Raw genomic sequence first — 9,075 nt, 5'->3', positions numbered from 1 at the left:
TTCCACAGAGGTTCCACAGAGGTTCCACAGAGACACAGAGGTTCCACAGAGGTTCCACAGAGACACAGAGGTTCCACAGAGGTTCCACAGAGACACAGAGGTTCCACAGAGACACAGAGGTTCCACAGAGGTTCCACAGAGACACAGAGATTCCACAGAGGTTCCACAGAGACACAGAGGTTCCACAGAGACACAGAGGTTCCACAGAGGTTCCACAGAGACACAGAGGTTCCACAGAGACACAGAGGTTCCACAGAGGTTCCACAGAGACACAGAGGTTCCACAGAGACACAGAGGTTCCACAGAGACACAGAGGTTCCACAGAGGTTCCACAGAGACACAGAGGTTCCACAGAGACACAGAGGTTCCACAGAGGTTCCACAGAGACACAGAAGTTCCACAGAAACACAGAGGTTCCACAGAGACACAGAGGTTTCACAGAGACACAGAGGTTCCATAGAGACACAGTGGTTCACAGAGACACAGAGGTTCCACAGAGGTTCCACAGAGACACAGTGGTTCCACAGAGGTTCCACAGAGACACAGTGGTTCCACAGAGGTTCCACAGAGACACAGAGGTTCCACAGAGGTTCCACAGAGACACAGTGGTTCCACAGAGGTTCCACAGAGACACAGTGGTTCCACAGAGGTTCCACAGAGACACAGAGGTTCCACAGAGGCACAGAGGTTCCACAGAGGTTCCACAGAGACACAGAAGTTCCACAGAAACACAGAAGTTCCACAGAGACACAGAGATTCCAAAGAGACACAGAGGTTCCACAGAGGTTCCACAGAGGTTCCACAGAGACACAGAGGTTCCACAGAGACACAGAGGTTCCACAGAGGTTCCACAGAAACACAGAGGTTCCACAGAGACACAGAGGTTCCACAGAGACACAGAGGTTCCACAGAGACACAGAGGTTCATAGTGCCAACGGCCCCGAGGTTAACCAGGACCAGAGCCAACATCCACCAGCAAGATCACAACGCACCTCATGCTGAACCCTGCGGATGCCAGAAGGGTTAGGGTCAGGGTTAGGGTTAGGGTCAGGGTTAGGGTTAGGGTCAGGGTTAGGGTTAGGGTCAGGGTTAGGGTTAGGGTCAGGGTCAGGGTCAGGGTCAGGGTTAGGGTCAGGGTCAGGGTTAGGGTTAGGGTCAGGGTCAGGGTTAGGGTCAGGGTTAGGGTCAGGGTCAGGGTCAGGGTTAGGGTTAGGGTCAGGGTTAGGGTCAGGGTCAGGGTTAGGGTCAGGGTCAGGGTTAGGGTTAGGGTCAGGGTCAGGGTTAGGGTTAGGGTCAGGGTCAGGGTTAGGGTTAGGGTCAGGGTCAGGGTCAGGGTTAGGGTCAGGGTTAGGGTCAGGGTTAGGGTCAGGGTTAGGGTCAGGGTCAGGGTTAGGGTCAGGGTTAGGTCGAGCAGGTCGTTTGGGTCCACGGTGGAACGACCTCACAGACCTGAACACCTAGAAACGAAGATGACCAACAATCTTCAAGTGCTTTTAATTTAAAGTATTATTGAACTCATTTAAACAGAATATTAATAGAGTTGTCTGCAGGTTCTGGCGTTGGCGGCTGTGCCAGTGGGAGGAGCTCCTGTCTGGCGGTCGGGAGAACCGGGACCGGGAAAGGCTGGGCGAGGGGGCGAGTCAAGATCTGCTTCGCTGCATCAACAAATTAACCCACTTAACTACTTAGGCTGCTCGAATAATGGCTCAAGTAAAGAAACTAATTTGTCTTTGGTAATGAACTGAGTTGGAAACACTCGCTACAAAATGAGCTGCGGACACGCCCGACATCACCTGAGGCGCTGCTGTGGAGCAAACCTGCTCCCTCTGTGCTCATTACCATGATGACCACGCACGCACGCACGCACGCACGCACGCACGCACGTCCTCGAATCAGTGGCTTCAGAGGCTGGCCGCACACGCTGGTCATTCCACCGGTGCAGGGCTGGTCAGCGGAGCCTCAACGAGCAGATTGGGCCTAATCGTGGTGGTCAGACGGTTCTAATGAGCTGATTTCATGCTGCTTCCTGCGTGCTGCCGAGCATCGGTGCTGCCGAGGAGCCTGTGCTCCAGCGCTGTAGTAGGAAGTCTCTGCGTGAGTTCCCAAGGTAACAGCCATGTTGAGTGGGGGCTGGCTGACTCACTGAAGAGGGAATCCTGGAACAGGAACAAGGCTGCCCACCTCGGCCCACCTCGAGCTCCACCAGCACAACCAGCAAAACGGCGCTGACATGTCCCATACAGGGCTTCCCACCGGCGGGGGTGGGAGTGGAAAATCCCAGCCTGCGTCTACCCACGGGGACATCATGTGACACATGCACACAAATACAAGGACCCGCTGCGCCATGGCGACAGCCATGTTCAGCCGTGAGACCACAAATCCAGAAGATATCGAAATGGTCTGCTGGCGTGATCGGTGAATACATGAAGGTGAGGGGAGGTGCAGGTGGAGAGCTGTGGGAGGTTCATCCCAGTGAAACAGCCAGATGCACGGACTGAAACATGCATTCCAACACGTATTCCAACACGTATTCCAACACGTATTCCAACATGTATTCCAACACGTATTCCAACATGCATTCCAACATGTATTCCAACACGTATTCCAACACGTATTCCAACACGTATTCCAACATGTATTCCAACATGTATTCCAACATGCATTCCAACATGTATTCCAACACGTATTCCAACACGTATTCCAACATGTATTCCAACACGTATTCCAACATGTATTCCAACATGTATTCCAACATGCATTCCAACATGCATTCCAACATGTATTCCAACATGTATTCCAACATGCATTCCAACATCTATTCCAACATGTATTCCAACAGGTATTCCAACATGTATTCCAACATGCATTCCAACATGCATTCCAACATCTATTCCAACAGGTATTCCAACATGCATTCCAACATCTATTCCAACAGGTATTCCAACATGTATTCCAACATGTATTCCAACATGCATTCCAACATCTATTCCAACACGTATTCCAACACGTATTCCAACACGTATTCCAACATCTATTCCAACATCTATTCCAACACGTATTCCAACACGTATTCCAACACGTATTCCAACATCTATTCCAACATCTATTCCAACACGTATTCCAACACGTATTCCAACACCTATTCCAACATCTATTCCAACACGTATTCCAACATGTATTCCAACATGTATTCCAACATCTCTTCCAACATGCATTCCAACATCTATTCCAACATGTATTCCAACATCTATTCCAACATGCATTCCAACATCTATTCCAACATCTATTCCAACATGCATTCCAACATCTCTTCCAACATGCATTCCAACATGCATTCCAACATGCATTCCAACATGTATTCCAACATGCATTCCAACATGCATTCCAACATGCATTCCAACATGTATTCCAACATGCATTCCAACATCTATTCCAACATGTATTCCAACATGCATTCCAACATGCATTCCAACATGCATTCCAACATGTATTCCAACATGCATTCCAACATCTATTCCAACATGTATTCCAACATGCATTCCAACATCTATTCCAACACGTATTCCAACACGTATTCCAACACGTCGGGGTGGAAGAGAAGGTAGAAGGGTTGAGGAGCACGATGGAGGAGGAGTAGGTGGACAAGAGAATCAACTCGTTGGCCACACAATTAATCTAATTATCCCAAAATTAAAAGGGATCAACAGGCGTGTAATTGACCACTTAATTACTTCAAGGTCAGTCTTTTTTTATGCTTTGGAAGGACAGTAAACCACGGTTAACCTACAGAAAACAATGTAAACTGGTTATTGAACTAGTTCCAAGTGTTTCCATATTGGTTATCGTTGGTTTATTCTGTCATTAAGATTATATGTAGAAAAGCAAAGTAACAAAGAACAAATTTATACAAACAGGAAAATCCATCCATCAAACAGCGGCGTCGACGGTCACGGCTGGTAAAAGTGGCCATTTGCAACGTCCGTCTGTTGCTAACCGGAGTTCATTTAGTGTCTTTAGTCATTAACCACTGAGAGCTGCTACAAAGGGATTTAAGAGGTAGCATTACTGTTTTGAATCACTGGATGTTTAATTCTTCTATTATAATTGAGGCAAAAGCGAGACAGAGGTTATGGTAACTGCTGGGAACCTGTCCCACTCCACAGGAAGGTTAATGAACCTTCCAAGTCCTATGGGAGTTGGAGTATGCTGTTAATTTGACAAACGTGGGAAATAAATGCTTTTATGCTTTTATTGATGGTGACCAATTGCGGCCTTTGCTGAAATGAAAGGTTTTAGTCTTTTGGGTGCTTTGCTGTGAGGCAAAACAATAATGTGGAATGCATTTGTTGGAAGAAAACTAAGTACATAATTGTTTGAGTCGCAATTTCAGGCCAAAAAGCATCTTCATTATTAATTCTGACTTTTGGGGGAACATATACAGTTTAAAATGTACAGTTACAAAATGTTACCAAATATGCCTCATTCTGAATACATTTGTGACAATGAGCCGAACTTTTAAATCTGCATATTTAAACATCCCATTTTATGCTCCGTTGCTTTAAATGTCCTTTTTAACGGGACATCACACACGCTGGTTCACCAGGCCGGCGTTCACCAGAACCCTGGATCCTGACTAGAAAGAACTAATCTTGGATTCTCAAAGGAAGGTCGTTATGACTCTGGTTGCATCCGAAATCTTTCCTTTCAGATAGTTTATCTCTTCTTTTGGGCTGGAAAGAAAAGAGCGACATTTGAAAATGGCCTAAATGACGCTAATGTTCCTGGCAGAAGCAGCTGGAGAGTCTTGAGGAGCTGGTGTGTGACCTTCTAGGCCAGGCCGCCATATCTGCATGAAGCCGACCTTGGGATTGTTCATCGTTACGCCCGTCTGGTCTCGCAGCAACACCATGGGCTCTGTTCTCTCTGCCTATATGCACAACATTTGCCAGAGGAAGACGGAGAACCTGTGCTCTGCAATCCTCTTAACCTTTGACCCTGGCTTATTGTTACCTGTGAGCAGCGCTGTGGCAACATGGAGGAGAAGCACCGCACAGCCCTGCAAGCTGTTTGTGTTCTGCAAGTATGGAGGGCAGGGGAGGAGGGAAGGAAGAGAGGGAGCTATTTAATCCCCCCCAAAGGAACTCCCCTCTCAACCCATATCGTGAACTCGCAGGCAAATCGTGTAGCTGGAAGGCACACCACACACTCACTGCTGTCTTTTTAATTTCATCAGCTGAAGGAAATCTATACAGTGCTTGGGAATGTGAGCGAGCGGCAGAGGGATGAACTATACGGAACCCTGCAATGTAAACAGGTTTCACACCAAGCGTAGCATAAAAATACCAGAGTGTAATAAAGCTCGTGGCTATGATGATGGTCAATAGTACAGATCAGAGGTCCGGCTGGATTTTATGGTTGTTAGTCCTACAGAATATCAATAAGAACAAGTCCAACAAATCCAGAGAATTAATTCGGAGGAAAAGCAGCAATCACACACAAATGATTCAGTGTAACAAGGTGGCTTTGACTGAACACGTATTTTAATGGTGGCATTTGCTTCTGATAATAGAAGTCATTATCTTCTGAGGGTATTAACGCATTACCACTTTAACGAGCGCACGGCGAAGACGTGTTTTTGGAGACTTGGGTGTTGAAATGTACAGAAAAAAGACAGAATGAGTTTAATCATGTGAAGCAAACCTGCTCCCTGACCATTTGTAAAGGTCTATTTATCCATGGGTTACTTTGGATATATGTTTAAATAAATAAACTCAAACACACGAGGAATCCTGATGAAAGCGCAGCGTTGGACAGGCCACCATCATATCTGCCAACTTTGCACTCATAGCTGTCACACCTAATTATCACGCCAAAACACAAGAAAGTACTTTGGCTCCAGGAGGTCTTTTGTGAAGTCTTTGTTTCCGTGTCCAACTAACTGGCGTGCACGCTGTATACTTAAGCTGGGGCTATTTTAGGTGGGCATAATTGTTAGTGAGTTGTTTTTATCAGCAGGCTTCACACCCCTTCGCTCTACCCTATGTGGAGACACCCCGAGAGGAAACACCCCCCCAGCCACGGCCCCAGGACCCCCCCTCGAACCCTCACGCTAATTCTTGGGCCCGCCCATTTCTTCATTTCCATGCTTGATTTTTTTGCTCTTTGCTGTCGGTCAAAATTGACCTGATACAGGGGAGCAGGTAGGCGGAATCCAGCACGCCGTCCGACCTGCACCCCAGCGCACGGAAACGTGCACGTTGGGGCTGTCTGCCAGAGATCCTGCTCTACTGAAAGGAGGGGAGGGGAGGAGGTATGACAAAGACGACAGCTTGTGTGGGGGAACATTGTCTGCGGCTGCGACTAGAAATCTTTTTAGAAAAAAGGATTTTATACACAATGGTCGTGGGTGTGAAAAAAGGGGGCACATATTAAAAGAAGAGCTTCATGTGTGCAGAGCTGGTGATTTTTTTAAATGCATTTAAATGGAAAAGGTCCAATCTGTTCCTTTTATGACTAATATGCTATAGTGTGACAGACTGGCTCCAAAAAGGGCTTTCTAGTTTGTTCTCGTATTCCTGGAGAGCAATCTAGAAAGATCCTGTTTGCAGGTCCGAAAGCAACAGCAGAACCAGTAACACGTTCATTTCAGGTTCTCTGGTTCTGATCACGTTCTCCATAAGATGAAGCCTTCAGGGCCCAAACTGCAACAGAACCACAGTCAGCGCCGATACGGCGGACGGATTTGGGAGGTTCCAGCATCAACCTGGCTGGTGATCGTCTATTTTGTCTATTTCTGTGTTTGTTGTATGCAGACGGGGGATGGAGTTCACAATTGAGCAGAGGATTCTTACGTAACGCTCCCTTTAGGTGGAGGAGAAGAGTCAGAGCAGCAGCCCACACTGGAGAAGAACCTATTTGTTAATAAGCTGAAGTGAAAGAGGATTAAATAGGAGAGTTGTGAAAGGCCCGGTAAAGGCGGTTGGTTGAAGTTTGTTGGAACGCTATCAGGAATCAGTGTGAAGTCACACACTTCTGGGTCATCTTTCGCTCACTCACAGACCCAAGCATGTTAGGGGGCACATTCATCGCTGCTCACTTAGGAAGGTGTCCCACTCTTTCCAGGGTTCTTCTGTCTGCTCAAGTTTCAACAACAGGTGCAGCAAGTTAAGATGGGATAAAGTTGCTCTGCACGACTTTGAGCCAGGCGCCACTTGTGTAGAAAAGTTTGGAAATCCATAAACAAGCACAGTGCTAACCTGGGCTACGAGCATGCTAAGCAACTTTGGAAGGAGAAAAAGAAAATCACATTAAAAAGGAAAATTGTTCAATTCCTTTGCGCCCACCCCCTTGTCATAAGATATGGATGTCCCGTAAGGTTATTTGTGTTTGTTGGGAAATGAAGTGCTCAACTGGATTAAAAACATACTGCATATGTTTGGAAATCTGTTTCCCTGGGCGTAAGAGTGGAGCGAGCGAGCGAGAAGCAGCAGCTTGCGTCTCCTCCAAGAGAGAGGGCAGACACTCTCATCATTAGCTGGTCTACAATGTGCTCCTCTACCTGCTCCAATCTGCACAGCCAGGCTCCACTCTGACGCCAGACAGATGTTCCCAGCACGAGGTGCAAAGTAGCGAGAGGGGAAATGAGACTGAGCAAGAGAGGCAGAAGAATGGAAATATTCAGCAGTACATAATAACAGTTTAATTATGAATAATACCAATGGTTCTTTGTTCCTGCACTGAAGCCAGCTATGCTTCCTCTGGCCTTTGGGAAATTGTTTTTGGCTTCCATATGGGGGCAGCTGTCTGTCAAAATAAATGCTTAAAATCAAAACCTGCCACAGGAGGGATGCTAACAGGATGAAGAACAATGCCATCAGATGGTGATTTGCAGCACTAAGTACAGTAAATGTTCTGCTGAGATCTTTTATTTCCTGCTGAGCTGATGGCAGCAAATGTTGGTGAAAACCATCCAGCTGAAGATGACGATGAAGGATTGACTCTCCTTTAGCGTCGATACCAAATATCACACCACAGCCAAGCTGAACGGAAGCGGATCCATTTATTAGCATGTAAAAAAGGAACCGCGGCTGGTCTGAGATCATGGTTGAGCTTTGGAGGTGGACCAGACGTGACCTTTACAGGTCTCAACGTTCACAGACACCAAGCTGGCTGCTTTCCTTTGGAGAGCTGGGTTAGGGTTTAACCCTGGGTTAGGGTTAGGGTTTAACCCTGGGTTAGGGTTTAACTCTGGGTTAGGGTTAGGGTTTAACCCTGGGTTAGGGTTTAACTCTGGGTTAGGGTTTAACTCTGGGTTAGGGTTAGGGTTTAACCCTGGGTTAGGGTTTAACCCTGGGTTAGGGTTTAACTCTGGGTTAGGGTTTAACTCTGGGTTAGGGTTAGGGTTTAACCCTGGGTTAGGGTTTAACCCTGGGTTAGGGTTTAACTCTGGGTTAGGGTTAGGGTTTAACCCTGGGTTAGGGTTAGGGTTGGCTCTGGTGCGCTCAGGCTCATGCTCGCACCTCTCTCTCTCTCACACACACACACGCGCACGCACGGACACACACACACGCGCACACACGCACGGACACACACACACAGACGTGCACACATGCACACACACAAACACACACGCACGCACACACACACAAACACAAACACACACGCACGCACACAAACACAAACACACACACGCACGCACACACACACACACACACAAACACACACACACACGCACACGCTGTAAAACAAAACCAACCAACACATGTACCTTGATTTTAAAAAAGAGACGTGACCCGGTGACTCTGGTCAATTAAACACCTCCCACGACGGGTCGGTACCGCTCCAAAGGCTCGTTAACCCTCTGACCAACCACCAGCCACGTTCAGAAGAACTTTCCTCACACGGGCCGGTGTCTAAGTGGCCGAGGCGGGTCAACACCCACACAAGTGACAGGAAATTGAATTGCTGAGAGAACGTGGTCGGTCCGAGCTCTCGGGAGACATTTGTTGATTCACAGCTGGTCACATGACCAGCAGGATTTCATGAGCTAAGACATAAAGGCAAAGATGAGGCCAA

Source organism: Takifugu rubripes, chromosome 21 (genome assembly GCF_901000725.2).
Source record: "Takifugu rubripes chromosome 21, fTakRub1.2, whole genome shotgun sequence".
Taxonomy (NCBI): domain Eukaryota; kingdom Metazoa; phylum Chordata; class Actinopteri; order Tetraodontiformes; family Tetraodontidae; genus Takifugu; species Takifugu rubripes.
The sequence above is the reverse complement of the archived record's forward strand: the minus strand, read 5'-3'. Positions refer to the sequence as shown.